Source organism: Dipteris shenzhenensis, chromosome 29 (assembly GCF_047967505.1).
Source record: "Dipteris shenzhenensis isolate YYH24624 ecotype China chromosome 29, Dip_SZ_1.0, whole genome shotgun sequence".
Taxonomy (NCBI): domain Eukaryota; kingdom Viridiplantae; phylum Streptophyta; class Polypodiopsida; order Gleicheniales; family Dipteridaceae; genus Dipteris; species Dipteris shenzhenensis.
In genome coordinates, this window is record NC_141624.1 from 34,548,544 (window position 1) to 34,566,197 (window position 17,654).

General features: G+C 44.3%; 1 protein-coding gene across 2 annotated transcripts in view; it reads right to left on the reverse strand.

Moving 5' to 3' along the window:
* Positions 1-5,738: 5,738 nt before the first annotated feature.
* HCF152 (Tetratricopeptide repeat (TPR)-like superfamily protein) overlaps positions 5,739-17,654 on the reverse strand; it is a 43,814-nt gene continuing 31,898 nt past the window's right edge. Inside the window, exons 2-3 of one of the 2 annotated variants that reach the window (XM_087401017.1) lie at positions 6,267-6,401; positions 5,739-6,167 (exon numbers count right to left, since the gene is read on the reverse strand). The gene's annotated coding sequence lies outside the window, so the exon portion shown is untranslated. The remainder of the gene's footprint in view (positions 6,168-6,266; positions 6,402-17,654) is intronic. The other variant, XM_087401018.1, reaches the window with a different exon arrangement.

The window sequence follows — 17,654 nt, forward strand, 5'->3', positions numbered from 1 at the left end:
ATTCTCCATACTTTGAGATATGATTGAATGTAATCCTGCGTGCACGATACATGTTTCCTCGACATCGATCACACAGACATTTGACTTTTTGCTCCAACCACATTTCGCGATGGTGGATACGGAGGGATTCATCCTCACTGGAGCTATTTGTTGAAGATGAAGACATCCTACAAACAAACAACCCACCAAATTTGCTCTTCTTCAAATGTTTAATTTTAAACTATGTGGCGTGTCTAAAAGCGCATCTACAGTCGTGTCTAAAGGCGCATCTACTCTGTGTATTTAGACGTGCCTATAGACGTGATTATAGGCGCAACTTTTAAACCTGCTTATAGCGTGCTCGCTTTGCTTTTCTTCACATTACTTATACTTCGTGCGGCTTGCTTCCTTCCTTATTAGCAGATCCACAGTTTCGATGCTTAAGAGGAAGGCTCCCATACTTACTTCCAAGCTTACACTTAAGAGGAAGGCACCCACACTTACTTCCATGCTTAAAGGAGAGGAGGACGAACAAGGAGGAGAAGCAACTTTGGAAAAGAAGAAGAACCTTCCATACCTCTATCCAAGTAAGTCCTTTTGTAGTTGATCTTGTTTGGAAGTTTGCTCTCTTTAGATTTGTACTTTCTCGTATCCAAGAAACGCATGATCTGGGTATCAGTGTCACGTTTGTCTGTCGGGCACAATGTCCTTTTCTACTTTTTAGAAATTCTGTCTGTCGGAGCGCGTCTAGCCTGTTTGCAGACATAGACAGACGCGTCTATAGACACGCTGTTAAACATAAAAGTAGACGCGCTAATCAGACGCGTCTATAGACGCGCTCCGACAGTAAGCCTCTCTTCCCTTCCCCTTTCTTCTCAGCTCATCAGTAATAGATTTTTTTCCTTTTTTCCAGTTCAACATGTGGCCAGGAAATGCTTCCAGCTCACTTGATCCCCGGGATTCTATTTGAAAGGACTTATATAACCTTTTAGGGCACCCTCCTAGTCCTGCCGAGTTATACAGGTATGTGACGGGTACTCTAAACATTCCCCAGGAGTCGGCACTACAGACTCCAAACCACCCCACACTGCCTGAGATCACCCCAGCGGAGTTAGCACAATCGTCTTATGCCCCTTCTTATGCCCCTTCCCCAAACATACCGTCTTATGCCCCTTCCCCCATGCCATCTTATGTCCCTTCTACCATCCCGTCTTATGCCCCTTCCCCCATGCCGTCAGGAGGTCCTTCTATCTTGCAAAGCCGTCGACGTACTCTTGTGCCATCGAGACTCGGTTCTCCAGCTATGAGTGGTCAGCGTAGTCCCATGCAGTCTCCAGCTATGAGTGGCCAGCGTACGAGCTCGACACGACACAGGGAGAGCGGTGGGGGATGCATGGCACAGTGCTTTGGGAGGGGTGGCGGTGGGGACGATGATGATTCAGATGATTTAGACGTGCCTCCGAGTGATGGTACGATATTCTATGACATCACTCAGACAGGAGGCATCTTGATGGATGCGCGGGGAAACAGCATTCTGTAATTTTTTTTTTTTTTTAATAAAGCGCATCTATCAGTGCGTCTATATACACGTCTGTCTCTTCGACAAGCATCTATTTTTGTGTCTATAAATACATTTATAAGCGCGTCTATTTAAGCATCTAAGTGCATGTCTATACATGCGTGTGTCTGATATATAGACGCGCTGGTAGACGTGGGTCTCCAGATGCGAAAATAGACGCACAAATAGATGCGCCCGTAAGTTTTTTATTTAGTTCAGTAAACACGTCTGTGTGCGCGTCTATGGGTGCTTTGTCTTGTTGTGGCACAAGGAATCTTGCCACCTCATCCTATTTTTACCATTATTTAACTTGTATCCTTGGACTATCTATAACCCCCCCCCACATGGGCCTATCCTACATGGAGGGAATAATCCAATATAATATCCATCTCCACCTATTTTATATTACTTCTCCCATGGTCCTTGGGCCATATCTCACTAAATGTAGGCGTGGGACCACCAAGGTGGAGGGGTGGCACATGGAGGAACCATGCCACCTTACATTTTATAATATTACTACCATGGATTATCACTACTACACATGTGTCTTATTCTGACGATTAAGCGCCGATGTTTAGCGCATGCGGGGTGCTAATCATCAGTATGCAAAGCGGGCTTAAAAAGTGTCACTATATAGCGACACTTGCCAGACTTGTATAAAGTCGTTATATGGCGACATTTTACGTGTTTTTTTCCCCATACCGACCTTTAAAGATAGTTTTACACAATGACAAAAAAATTTTCTTTTCATACATGTTTGATCCTTTGAAAAAATAAAAGTACAAGAGCATGTATATCAAGTTTGAAGCTCATATATTCATGTCCATGTTTGACACTTGGCTTCATCCTGAGCCAAGTCTAGTACGACAAACAAGTCTATCTCCAACTCTATATTGAGTTGATCTCCTATATCATCATCGTACTCTGGCATCGTATGTTCACCATAGACTTGATCATCTTCTTCAATAAAGTCGGGTGATTCTTGATGATCGTCATCTTCTTCCTCAATATCATGATCTCCATCTTCCTCTCGTATGATGTCATTATGTACATCTTCCTCTTGGCTCATATTATAATCTTCATCTTTTTCTCTAAATCCATCTAGATCAATTGGATCTGGCATTGGTAGTGGCATCTCCATATCCATATCTCTATCTTCAAAAATTTGCTTACTTCGTGGTGCAACTTGGATCACGTACCACCATCTTGGATCAGAATGATCCGGATGAAAAACCACCTATATTGAAGATGGGTGCCAAATGCCATCAATTATATGAAACTATGCTTAAGTACATGTACCAATTGATATTTAAAAACAAAAGATTCAATTAATTAAATCATTAGTATGCACCTGCTCACAATACTCGGGAAGAACAAAGACCTTCGTAAATAGTTCTAAACCATTTTACATCAAGAATGAAAATACTAAATCGTTTGAAATCAATTTCATAGATTTTGTGTATGGTCCCACAATAATCCAACTGCTAGGAGAGAAGATTGGTATCCGAAACACTTGCTCGGCTATCTTGTGTGAAGTTAGCCATGACTCCACAATCATATATGACTCTCTTTCAATCAATGTGTTCCACACAAAAATGTCATTGGTATGTCTAGGAGCTCTGGAAATATCAGACCCACTCTCCTATCCATAAGATCTGTAACTTCTCTATCAAAGGTACCATGTACACGGCCTCAGACTCGAACATCATGTGCATTGCCCCTAAAAATAGAATCCATCATGTCCGCCATACCCTCCTCATCATTTGGCACATCCGGGAGACTATACTCCTTCTCAAAGTGTGAAGGTATACGCACACCACCCTCACCAACCTCCTCATCTTGTCTCAAGGTTTCGTGTAAATATAAGATCTTGTCTCAAGATTTCATGTTGTGTACGCAGGCTATATTAATCACGAACTCAAATAGCATTGACTTTTCAATGATCCATCACCACGTGCACCACCAACGGTGGGTACTGGTTTGGGCTCCTCCCCATACACCTTCAAGTGGCACATGACAATATGGCGTTGATGTCATACTTCTCGCTTGCAATGAGTGCAATGACAATACAACCTCTCCGTAAACCACTCTACGCTCTTGAGCATTGGCACATCATCTGACAAGCTTCCACTTGTCCCTTCCATCTGCACACCTCCAAAATCACAACACAAAATGCAAGGAAATCCATTAAGATCGAAAAAATAGCCACCCATGAGCTCCTTTCCTCTCTCCTTAGGTCTAGTGCCTTGTTTCGTCGCTATATAGTGATGCTTTTAGGGTATAAGTATATAGCGACACTTTTAGGGTATAAGTGTCACTATATCGCGACCTTTAGGGTATAGGCCTCACTATATAGTGACCTTTAGGATAAAGTGTTGCTATATAGCAACACTTATGTCCTAAAGGTCGCTATATAGCGACACTTTTAGCGACCTTTAGGATATAAGTGTCGCTATATAGCAACACTTATACCCTAAAGGTCGCTATATAGCGACACTTTTAGCGACCTTTAGGATATAAGTGTCGCTATATAGCGACACTTATACCCTAAAGGTCGCTATATAGTGACACTTTTAGGTTATAACTATTGCTATATAACGAATGACCAGTATGGCTATATAGCGACGCTACGGGACTAAAACCTGAAACCCCGCACGACGTCATCTTTCACAACTCTATTGCGAGAAAAGCAAAATTCTCTCCTCCAATGTTATATTTGGTGATCTCGCTTTCCTCCTCTATTCCCCACACTCCTCACCCCTACCAAGCCCCTCTCCCATTGACACTTGTACTCCGCTCTTCATAAAAATATCGTTCTTTAGTCGAGTGATCACCTTCTCTGCATTAAAAAAGCATGTGCAAGTGATCACCTTCAGTGGTTGCCACGCCTTCTAAAGAGAGCGGGGAAAGAAACTGGTCGAACTCTGCCACTGCACTAGGGTGTTGTCTAGCGTGGGTCATGTTGAGGTGTTAAAGATCAAGCATCGTTCTTGATTGAAAATGAGAGCTACAAAGGCTAGGTGCTCATTGTTATAGAGCAGTGGCCATTCTTTCTTGCAATAGCACGAGTTTGCCAACCAAATAAACCAAAGGTGGCTGCTAATTATGCCATATAGGTCCTTTTTCCTTCTTCTCTAAAATAGCTAACTGCTGGTTGGAACCCTCTCTTAATATAACATAGAAATTGCCAAATGCGTTGCTTGCAAACAAGCTATTGTCCAACAAATGACCTTTAAAGTCTTTGCTGGACTATCTTGTAGTTAGGCTAGGATTTTCAATGGTCCATTCATAAAGCTCGAGTGATGTCGTTGCTCTCATGGCCTCTTGTCAACACATGGGTACCCAAAGATTGCTCTGAGGGATTTCCCTTTCCCACTCATTGGATCTTATGCACCTTGTACAAGCTCAGATTTGAAGGAGGCCTGGTTGAAGACGTCCTAAACAGTCCCATCACGTAAATGTCTGTCTCGAACCAGGTGATCAATTCTTGCTGCATGATAAACTCTATCACTTCATGTCTACTGTCAGTCACATCACGTAAATGTCTGTCTCGAACCAGGTGATCAATTCTTGCTGCATGATAAACTCTATCACTTCATGTCTACTGTCTAAAGAACATCAGACCTCAGAACCAACGTTAAGCCTTGCTTTGCTGGCAGAAGGTTTGGTTGTAGCTAGATGTGTGCATGAAGGGGGTGTCGAAGTTCAAGACCACAGCTTACTGTACTCCCATTGATGCTAAAACCAATTGACATCTCAAAATTATCATCTCTCTCTCTCTCTCTCTCTGTTTTCAAAAATCGTCAGTTACTAGGACAAAAGAAAAGATTGTGTTATAAAGTGAGAGCGGCATATGTCTACGTACACAATTGCATTCAAACATATATGACGTGAGAGAGATATGTATATGTACACACACTTGCATTAAAATATATATATATATATATACAGATATTTTGATGGGTGGGTGCATGGTTGTGCGCATGTGCACCCAATGCCCACACCCACTGCGAAGCCGCAAGCACTCATACTCACACACACTCAGATACATGGATTCTTTAGAGGAAGGCATGTATCGTGGAATGTAGATGTTAAATTTACTCTTCATTGGAGGGACTTTTCTCATACATCGTGGGGAACTGAATCATGATAACAAATAAAAATAAAATATAGTTAATAGGGATAATGCTTAAACCCTCAACATTACAGATGCGGAAGTCCTGTAGGTTTCAAGAAATAAAGGCATGCTGTATACAACAACTGCTCATGGTACACAAGGTTGCATTTATACATGAAAACACTGATATACAGCCCATTCCAAATTCCTCACTATTTACAGGAGGTGTGAATCGGCTCCCAATCGGCCATCACTTTAAGGTACACAGAAGTGTAAGAATACAATAGCCGGAAATGCTGGAAAACATAAAAGAAGGCCCAGAGCAGACTGGGTGGAGTTTCAACTCAAAAAGGCAGGCTTCTCTTAAAGAATGGATAGTCATTGTACCTGACAGAGTTACAAATTAAACACCGATATATATAGGTGTGAGGAAAAGTATCCTTTCAAGCTGTTTTCTTCACTACTTGAATCCAAAGAATGGTTCAACACCCTTGGAGACCAGGTTACCAGGAGCTGCAAAAAATTTTTGTCAGAAAGTTCCCAACCTGGTCTAAAATGAAAATTAACAGTCTAAAATAAAACTCAAAATAAATTCCACAAGGGAGAGATTACCCTCTGACATCTGTGATTAATCTCCAAAAGTTGTCATCCACAGCTCCACACAGAAGCATCATCATACATTTTCCAATGAACAGGACAATCACAAGTACAGCCCCACGAATATCACAATAACATACTTTCAGTGCTCTGCAAATGTCATCAGCCAAACAGACTCAAAATTAAGTTGGACAGATGAAACATTTATGCCTCTAGAAAAAACTATCGTTACTATTGTTTCTTTTCCACCAACCCTCTTCAGTCATCATTGCTATTGCAACTTTACGATACACATATACAACAGTTATTGCAAACCTTTGAACACCTACATCAGTTTCAGTTTTTGTTGACTTCGAGGTGTTAAAAGCATAGATTCATAAAGCGTTTCAGATGCAGGCGGTCCAGACAGTTAAAAAACAGAGGCTGTGGTTTGGTATGTTGCAACAGTAGAGAGTTTGCACATGAATTATGGGGTTTGCATCACATCCTCGTTGGACACTGAAGGACATGCATTAGCAGCTCACCAGGTTAGCTCAGTCTAAAAAATTTGCTTCGCCTTTCCAAACTTTGTTATATGTGTGTGCACTTGCCAATGGTGATGGGCTGCAATGGCAATGACACATCTGATGCTAGTAATCCTGGATGTGGGAGCAAATGTCTCCTCAAAGTCAATGCCTTGTTGTTGGGCATACCCTTTTGCAACAACACGGGCTTTGTATCGATCTATACTGCCATCAGATTTCCTTTTTAATTTGTAGATCCACCGAGTACCAATGGCATGCTTGCCGGGAGGGAGATCTACTAATTCCCATGTGTCATTTTTGGCAATGGATTGTAACTCAGCTCTCATTGCATCCATCCACTCTTTGCTGTCAAAAGCATCTTCATGGCACAAAGGCTCTTCATTGCAAGCTGTAGCAAGGAGTGCAAACTCAAGAAAGTGACCATGCATCTGTCTATTCCTTGATCTTGTCCGGGCAGCAAAAGGCTGATCTTGTTTGCTGTCCCTCAATGTATCAAGAAGCCATCTGGGAACTTGCCTTTGTTATCTTTTGACAGCTCTTTCTTCAATCACTGCATCATGAATAGTGGGATCATTTTGTGCTGGAAAAGAAACCTGCAAATCAGCATGGGATACTGGTTGATCATTGCTTGTTGAAGGGCCTGCAGGAGGCTCATGTTGCTGGTCAAAGTCTTCCTCTGATGAAGGCAGAGGTAACCAAGAGTCAAAGGCATCAAACATGTCAACATCTAGCTTAGCTTTGCAGTCCACAAGAGGAGAAGCTGAATGTTCAGCAAAGATTACATCTCTACTGACAATAATCTTCCCAGTATTTGGTTGGTATAACCGATACCCTCTGCTCTCTTGGCTGTAACCAATAAATATGCATTTGATTGCCTTGTCATCAAGCTTATGTCTCAGCTGAGATGGTACATGAACATATGCAAGAGACCCAAAAACTCTCATGTGTGAAAGTGAAGGCTTCCTGCCTTTCCATGCTTCATAAGGTGTAACAGTCTTCAATGCCCATGTAGGTGATCTATTCAGCACATAGTTGGCACACATGACTGCATCAAGCCAAAATTTATTGGGCAAAGACTTGGCCTTAAGCATGCATCTCGCCATCTCCATTGTGGACCTGTTTTTCCTTTGAGAAACAGGATTCTGCTGAGGAGTGTAAGGAGTAGTGCATGAGTGAATAATGCCTTGTGAAGACAGAATCAAACTCCTTTGACGTATACTCTCCCCCCCTATCTGTGTTGAGAGTGACAAGCTTGCATCCTGATTCATTCTCAACCATATTCAGCCACCTCTAAAAGCATGAGAAAACTTCAGATTTGGCTTTTAAAGGATATATCCAGCAATATCTGTGAAATCATCAATGAGAGTCATGAAATATTTGTACCCCCCAATGGCATTTGTCCTCATTGGGCCACAGACATCGCTGTGCACTAGCTGCAATTTCCTTTGTGAGAGTTTTGGACAATTCTTTTTTAAAAGGAAACCGATGCATCTTACCCAAAAGACAACCCTCACACACATGTTTGGAAACTGTGTGAGTTTGAGGTACATCATTTGCCATCTACTGTGAATGTAGCTTTGCAAGAGCTCTATAATTGAGATGACCCATTCTCTCATGCCAAAGATGAGTTTCAGCAAGCTGTGAATCTGAAATAGCAAATGCTTCAACAGAAAGTGCAGCTGAGTGATGATCAAGGTGATAAAGCCTTTTTTGCAAAGTGCCAGTGAGAACTATGGCATTGTCATCACGAAGATCATAAACTAGGCATCTGTAGCCATCAAAAATCACTCTGAAACCTGAAGTAGCAATTGCTGAATTTGAGATTAAGTTGACTTCAATTCCAGGCACAAAGAGAACATTTGTCAAAGTGACAGGATGACTTGAAATAGATGTGAGCTGCACATCTCCAATTCCTTTTACAGCATATGAAGCATTATTAGCACATGTGACAGTCCCCTCTTGAGGTGCATCAGCTAAAGAGTGAAACAACTGTCTACAAGATGTGACATGCTTGGAAGCACCACTATCAAAGTACCAAGACTGAGTGTCATTGGTAGTAAAGAGTGCATCAGCTTTGGAGGGATCGAATGAGCAATGGACAGCCCATGCCCAATCATCCTGAAGAGCATGTGCATGTGAAGCAACTGTTGGCTCATGGGATTCAATAGCATGTGAGGCATTAACTGTCAATCCTGCTTTCTTTTTCTCCGAAGCAATGCGCTTCTTGCATTCTGAAATGTCATGTCCAGGCTTGCGACAATAGTTGCATCTTTTCTTCTTTGACTTATCTGTTGTATTTTTAGATGGATGGGAGGAATTGCAGCTGCTATGCGCAGATTTTGGCTTGCCCATAGGCTTGGAAGCCTTGCCTCTTCCTGTCAGCTGTGAAGCAAATGCATGATCAGGAATAATGGCTTGTCTATTAGCTCGGCTTTGCTCTTCCTGCAAAAGCAGAGTAACTAGCTGATCAAAAGAATAGTGGTCTGGATTACCCATGGCCACTAATCGAAGGGTTGTAGCAAACCCTTGATATGTATCTGGTAGGCCATTCAGTGTGGTACTGACAAGCTGTGAATTTGACACCACCTCATCAATGTTGGCAAGTTGTTCGATGAGGTCCTTGACCCTTGTCAGGTATGCATCCATAGAGTCACCTTCATTCATACTGACTTCTTGTAATTGCCTTCTCGATTATGCAACACGTGCTTCATTGCGAATCTGATAGAGAGAAGTCAATTTGTCCCAAGCATCCTTTGCTGTCCTGCAAGACCGGATGTGTGGACTAATGATTCTCTTGCATGATAAAGCAATACATAAATGTGCATTTACATCTCTTACATCCCATCTTGAATGTTCCTGAGTTGGAAGAGTAGTAGCAGGAGTGCTAGAAGATGAGGCATCAGGAGGAGTACCCCCTGTAGAGGGACCAGCAGTAGAGGCAACCACTGTAGCATTGGCTGGCCTTAGATCAACCCCAGAAACAATATTCCACAAATGCTTTGCAACAAGAATATGTTTCATGAGATAAGACCACATCGGATAGTTGGTGCCATCCAACTTATCATCTTCACGAAGAACGCCAAATAGATCTTGATTGTTCCCAGCCATAGCAAATGTGATACCCTGAAAGAGACCTGAAAACCCAAAAGCCTCAAGGCCAAATTTTGTTGACCTGAGTGATGACGTGGCACAATGTGACAGTCATGAACCTAAAATTAACTGAAAACTTCAATTTTTGGAAGGATTTCAGTTGTCAACCTTGTCCAAAGTACTGTATTGACAGGTTGAAGGTTCAGATGTCAAAAGCCCTAAATTTTCTATTGGAAATTAGGGTTTGACAGTAAAAATTGTCAAAAAACAGAAAAAGACCGCAAGTAATTTCACATGTGCCAAGTGCTGTACCAAATCCCGGAGCAAGTACAACGTATAGTGCAAGTACTGAAAATACGTATGGAAGAGTACAGAATCCAATGTATGGCTGTACAGTTGTACGGAAACACAGTACGGGACAGATATGCTGACTGTACGGAGTGCAAGTACGGAGAGCAGTATGGAGCCCTATATGGTGACGTACGGAGAGCAGTACGGAGCCTTGTATGGTGACCTACGTAGCCCTATTGTACAGCTGTACGACAATGCAGATACGTATCTGTACGGTTGTACGATTACAAGTACAATGCACGGCAACGTAGGTATGGAGCTGTACGACGGTTGTACTGAACGCAGGTACGAAAATGTACGGTGGCTGGTAGAAGCTGTACGGGATCTGACGCAGGATCCGTACGTATCTGTACGAACGTCCGTACAGTTGTACGGACTGTACGGGGACAGGAAGCAGATCCGGGCTCTGATACCACTATAGGATCAATGAATAGAAAAAGAGAGACAGCAAGGTACAAAGAGTCGATAGAGTCTGTCGTCACGTCAACTAGGATAAATGAAAATGAAGCATACAAAGTACTTGTACCTAGACCTAGGACTAAGTGTCCTAGGTTTCACATAGGACTAAGTTAAAAGGCACTAACACTATAAGTGCCTATATTTATGCCTGCAAGGCACATACCATGGCCTATAGGGCATCACTAGAACCACCAGGAGATGGCCTACAGTTCGCTACTGGACACTCTGGACTCTCTGGAAAGATAGAAACCACAGAGTCTTTCGTGATCTAGTTTTTTCTACTTTGTTTTCTTCCGTCGTCCTTTGCAGCAATCGCTCTTCGATTGCCTGCAAAGTCACTGCATATATCATGATGTATATTTGTCCTACACGGAGATTTTCTCTTGATGTAATCTTTCAGCTTACCAGTTTTCTGGCATAGCTATCTTATAATATAAAGCATTCAAAGTTTTCACTAAAAAATATGTGTGTGTGTGGTGATCAACTTCGTGATGACGGTACTTTATTGCCTTTTCCTTTGGCAACCAGATAGTATGGATTGGGATGCATTATCAAGCCCTTTGGCACTATCTTTCTCATATGCTACATTCCTTTTTACCGGTTCCCAGGTTGGAGTTTATGTACCGCCTTATTGATTGGTCCGTACATCGCTAGGGTTCTGCTACCTGCCCCTTACGCCTGGCTGATATCTCAGTGGCTGGCTTATACAGGGTCTAGATGCCGCGTCCTTGGATACCGCATCATGCGAAATGGTGGCATAAAAGATTGCAGCAGCTTTGGTCTTGCAAACTTCCGCTTCGTCAATAGGTTTTTCTATGGTGAGTGATGCTTGGTGTTATTCCTTTTAGCCAACTCTTGGCACATAGACGTGTTGCTCCTGCTCTATGCCGCATATGTTTGGCTCCCAAGGATTCCTTGCTCCATCTTTTTTGGAATAGCCTTGTCACCGGTGACTTCTTGCTATTTCTTCAACAACGCCCCCATGCCCGCTTTCCAATTGCTTGCTTTGGCAAGCTTTTTTGGATCCTTGGGATTGACCACGGAGAGCAAAGTTTGATCTATTTTTTACATGGGTTTGATATTGGGCACTTTGGACTATGTGGAAAGATAGGAACCACCGAGTTTTTCGAGAGCCTACTTCTTCCATGTTCCACTATTTACATATGTCACGCAGGCAATCCTTTTATAATTGCATGGTTGTTTGTCAGATAGATTATGCTGTCTACTTGTCTTACAATGAAATTTTATGATCTTGCATTTGCTAATCTCCACTTTGGGGACAGCCTCTTGTAATATAAGAATACACGGATTTCAAAAAAAAAAAGTGTGTGTGTGTGTGTGTCTGTATGTACGTAGATGTGAGATTGCACCTCCTCCTTTGTAAAAGTGCACAAAAACATGTCTCAAGCTCCATTTCTAGTATTTCAAATCATTAGGATTTTGTGTAGAGCATGTAGTATAGTAAATGTGTGTCACATACATCCCTGAACTAGGGTGAATTGTGACACACTAAGCTCATCATCAAGTGCATAATAAACAGCATTAGTTCTCTGAGTAGGACATTTTGTCATATTCCGTTGCCCCATTGTAAGCCCTAGTTCAAGGGTGAGTAAGGCATGAGCTATGTAGGTCCATTCCCATCCCTAAAGATCAGTCCAAGTTAAGATCCAAGTGTAGACTGGTATAGATTGGTAGGTAGGCCAAATGGCCAGCCCAAGCTGACTAAACCAAGTCACAGACCAGGTCAGCATAGTTGGGCGGACCAGGTCTTTTGGTCGGCTGACCAACCACGTCCGCTGGTTGGTTGATCAGGTCGGTCAACCAGTCGACCCAATCAGCCTGGTCTAGGTCCTGTAAAAGGGGCCCCAGCTGCCCATCTTGGGACATTCAGCCATCAGTAGTAAGCATATGTACAATAGACAGATTCACGTCTCATTGGATTCCGAGCATAGCTAGGTAGTAAGTCCTCGCTGTTACATTTGTATTAGAGCACGGTTTCTTTATATCTGAAGAAGGTTGGAAGGAGTCCTAGCAATTACAATGAGACTTGAGCATTCTCATGGATGTCGAAATCTACAGCAATCACAGTAATGGAAATGTAGTTGGTAAAGGAGGGAGCATGGTTTGGAGATTTTCCAAATTTATATTTTGGTCCTAACCCGGACTAGTGGTGCTATTTTGGTCCTACCCCAGACTAGTGGTAGCATGTTACATTGGCATGATTCCTTTGGGTTTGAAGAAGGTTAGAGGGATTCCTCACAATTACAGTGAGATTTGAGCATTCTTCATGGATCTCAAAGATCGAAGAAAGTCATGGCAATTACAATGAGATCTGAGCATTCTTTCACGAACCTCGAAGGTTCAACAATCACAATAATGGAGATGCAATTGGCAAAGAAGGAAGCATGGTTGGGATATTTTTCAAATTAATATTTTGGTCCTATCCTGGTCTAGTGGTAGCATGTTAGAGTGGCATTGTTCCTTTGGAATTGAAGAAGGTTCGAGGGAATCTTGGCAGTTATAGTGAGACTTGGGCATTCTTCAGGGACCTCCAAGTTTTGCAGCAATCACATGCAATCAGCAACAGAGGGAGCATGGTCTGGATATTTTCCAAATTTATATATTGGTCCTACCCCGAACTATTGGTAGCATGTTACATTGGCATGATTCCTTTGGATCAAGGGAGACCTAGCAGTTGCAGTGAGACTCGAGCATTCTTCACGGATCTCGAAGCCTGCAGCAATCACAGTAATAGGGATGCGATCAGCAAAGGAGGGAGCATGGTCTGGATATTTTCCAAATTGCGATATTTGGTCAGCAAAGGAAGGAGCATGACTGGGATATTTTCCAAATTTATATTTTGATCCTATCCCAAACTAGTGGTACCATATTACATTGGCATGGTTCCTTTGGATTTGAAGAAGGTGCAAGGGAGTCTTGTATTTACAATGAGACTTGAGCATTCTTCAAGAATTTAAAAGTCTGTAGCAATCACAGTACTGGGGATGCGGTCAGCAAAGGATTTTGGCCGGTAAAGGAGACAGCATGATTGGGATGTTTTCCAAATTTATATTTTGGTCGTACCCCGGATAAGTGGTAGCATGTTACATTGGCATGGTTCCTTCGGATCCCAAGAAGGTTCAAGGATTCATGGCAGCTACAGTGAGAATTGAGCATGTTGGAGGTCAACATCTCCTGATGCCACCTAGAGAGAGAGGGCCTTGCTTGTGGGTGTGCCCACCCCGTGTGAGGCTAGGGTAGATGAGTGAGGGCCTGTGTTGTGCGTGTGCCCGCTCCCGCGAGGCTAGTCTAGGGTAGGTTGGTCACCATGTTTTGCCCCTCTTGTGGTGCTTTTGTCTAGGCAGAGGAGGGGCCAACATGATAGTCGGCCACCTAGGCTTGCTGGTTGGAGGCATAGGGCAGGATGCCTGGCAGCCTCCTGTAGGACTGCTGCAAGCAGTGGCAGCCTGGCCGGGGTTGTTGGGCAGGAGTAGAGGCTCCCTTTGGGCAGCCTTTGAGCCCTTTACAAGCAGTGTGGAGTGAAGGCCAGTCGGCCCTTAAGGCGCCTTGCAGTCCACCTTCTAGCAGGGGCAGTAGGGCTGCTGCCAGCCCCTTATATAGGGCAGAGAGGGCTCAGCCCCTAGGGCTGTGGGTCAGCCCACAGAGCAGGCTGGTCAGCCCTGCTTCATGCTGACCGACTAGGGAGGGATGGGGGCTATATATAGGCCCCCCCGCTTGTGTTTTAGGCATCTCATTGCAGATGGAGTTTATGGTTCTCAATCTTATGAGTGACTCTCGTGAGATTGAAACTGCACTATGTTGTGTTTTTAGAGGATGAGTTTGGGAATGTTCCTGGATTCATCTAGGTATATCTCATTGCGGATGCCTTGTGAGCAGTCTTGTGATCTCCTTGGCAGTCTTTTCAGTAGAGGTTTTTCCCCAGCAGGCTGTGGGGTTTTGGCCTGAGATCACTTGCAGTTCTCTCTGTTTTCCCCTCTCCCTCTCAGTGTGGTGTGTGTGAGGTGCTCTGTGTGTGTGTGTGTGTGTGTTCATTTCTGCTGCACTTCTCACATGGTATCAGAGCCACGGTTAGCTTGAGACCCGAGGATCGGAGGGAGTGTTGAGCCAGCACACACTGGAGTGGACTGTTCGGGTGTCTTTGAGGAGGAGTGTGTGCAAGGAGTGGACTGTTCGGGTGCCCAGCAAGGGGTGACTTTGAAGGGTGTTTTCATATTAGAGAGGAGGTGTTCCCGAGGGATGGACAGTGAGGAGTGAAGGTAAATTGGACTGTCAGCCCCTTCATCCTCTTCTGCAGCCTCTCCTTTCTTCAACCTTTTGTTCCCTTCTATCCCATCCACCCTCTCTTTCAGTACAGTTTCCTCTTCACTCCGACATGGCGACTTTGTCCAAGATGTCAGAGAACAAGACAAAAATCCCAGTTTTGCCCACGTTCCTGGTTGACCACCAGTTGGATGGACTCAATTACGGCGTCTGGCGGCTGATGATGGAGTCTGTGTTACAATCATACGATCTGGCAGATTTCATCTTGATAGGTGTTGCCAGACCAGATCCCCTTGCGAAGGACCTTGGCATCCTGGTGCAAAAGGAGGCCGAGACCCTGCCTCAGCTCAGGGACCGTGTCAATGCAAGGGTAAGATCATTCATTTTTCTTAACTATACTCCTGAGGTGATTAATCACGTGAAATACATAACACTGACCAAGAGTATATGGGAGCATTTGGCGTCCATGTATAATCGAACCTCTCCCATGCAGAGGGAAGTCTTCATCGATGTGGGACTACATCAACAAGTTATAGGAACTTCAACGGGAGATCCTCCAGGCAGGGAAACAGATATCATTCGAGGACATGGCCATATCTCTACTGTCCCAGTTATCCTCTCAGTATGGGGCCTTTCTATACGTCCTTGATCACAAGTGGAAGGATAATGAGTTGACCTGGGAGAAATTGGTCCCCATGGTGCTTGACCAGGAGGAGCGCTTTATAGATTGTACCTATGAGAGTCAGCTTGAGGCTTTGGCAACTGGGCAGAGAGGCAGAAAGCAGTTCACAGCTGAGGAACAAGAGGCACTCAAGGCATCCCATACATGCAACCATTGTGGCCTGAAAGGTCATTATTGGCGACAGTGTCCCCAAAAGAATGGTAAGGGGCCCAGTAACCAGTTGGCCAATAGTGTTATTGCCGCGATGACGTGTACTCCGACCTTCTAGTATCACGAGGCAGGATGCACTGCTAGCATGCTTTCTTGATCCAAATGAGGATTTCTTGCTTGTGTGTGGCAACGGGACTTGTCAATCAGGTGCAGGAGGAAGGCAATCATTTTACGAGGCAAGGTTTCAGGCAAGACCTCAAGCCATGAGGAGTTGCTCTCGTTGACTTAGGTGGCTGTACGTTACCAGTATGTCTTTGGTTTGGACATTATGACCTAGCAAATCCAGAGGGGGTCTCATAGTGTTCTGCTGCAGCTATTACTACCTGATGCCGTTGGAGATCCGGATGGGTCAGCAGATTGCCAGTGCGAGAATCCAGACACACTCGGTTGATCCTTGTGAGTTGTAATGTGCCTGTTGTCATTGGAGCACTGAAGTTCATCGATCTAGCATCTGTGTACCACATTGGACTTAAGAGGGGACTTCAGAGGTTACTATCTAGCTCTGAGATACAGATGCCCATGCAAGGAAGCAGACCTTGCATTGGTGGCAGTATAAGTTGGATTATTGTTCCCGTACCTTCTGTTGGAGTGATGTACCAACAGTTGGATTGTTGTACCAGATGACGTATAGTACCAGTACTAGACCAGAGGAGTGTACCTAGCACTTGTGGCCTAGGAGCAATAGCTACATGTTTCTTGTGATCGTGCTAAATTTGCACCAAGAGGGGGCCTCTTTGACAGTACATGTGGCTATCTTCAGTGATGCACACCAGCTCCCTAGCGTCTTTGTTCCATTTCATGAGATGAGAGGGGGTGTTGGAGGTCAACATCTCCTAATGTCACCTAGAGAGAGAGGGCCTTCTTGTGGGTGTGCTCACCCAGTGTGAGGCTAGGGTAGACGAGTGAGGGCCTGTTTTGTGGTTGTGCCCGCCCCGGTGAGGGTAGTTTAGGGTAGGTTGGTCACCATGTTTTACCCCTCTTGTAGTGCTTTTCCCTAGGCAAAGGTGAGCCGGCCTGATAGTCAGCCACCTAGGCTTGCTGGCTGGAGGCATAGGGCAGGATGCGTGGCAGCCTCCAGTAGGGCTGAAGACAGTGGCAGCCTCGTCGGGGTTGTTGGGTAGGAGTAGAGGCTCCCCTTGGGCAGCTTTTGAGCCCTTTATAGGGCAGTGTGGAGAGCAGGCCAGTCGGCCCTTGAGGCGCTTTGAAATTGGAAAGAACCAATGCAACAAAGGCTTAGGCTCTGAATGCGAGCAGAGGGATTCACCCTTGAAGGGTGCTAAAATTCAAGGCAAATGCACCAACTGGCAAGGCAAATGAGAGGAAGGACCTTTAAAAATCAAGTGGCAAAATTCTGCTCAAGCTTCAAAGCTTATCACTGCAAAAGACCGCTGCTGTCCCAATGTGTACCTGTTGCAAAAATTCCCCAAAAGGCAACACGGGGCCTTCCAAGGCAACACGGGGCCTTTCCAAAATGCAGATGAAGCAGAAATTGGAAAGAACCAATGCAACAAAGGCTTACCCAATGATGTAGCCCGAAAATACAAGAGGGAAAAGGCTCCGAATGCGAGTAGAGGGATTCACCCTTGAAGGAGAGGTGAAAATGACAGCAAATGGCAATGAGAGATGCCAAGAGAGGGCTGAAAATGAGAGTTATAGCAAGAGAAAGTGCTCCCATGAGGAGGGGAGCACTTGGAAATGAGAGGAGAGTGATCCAATGGAGGGAAGCTCGCAGCTAGAGGCAAAGGGAAGCCAAATGAGAAGGAATGGGCTCAAGCAGAGGCCTCTGGATCGCTTCAATAAGCTCCA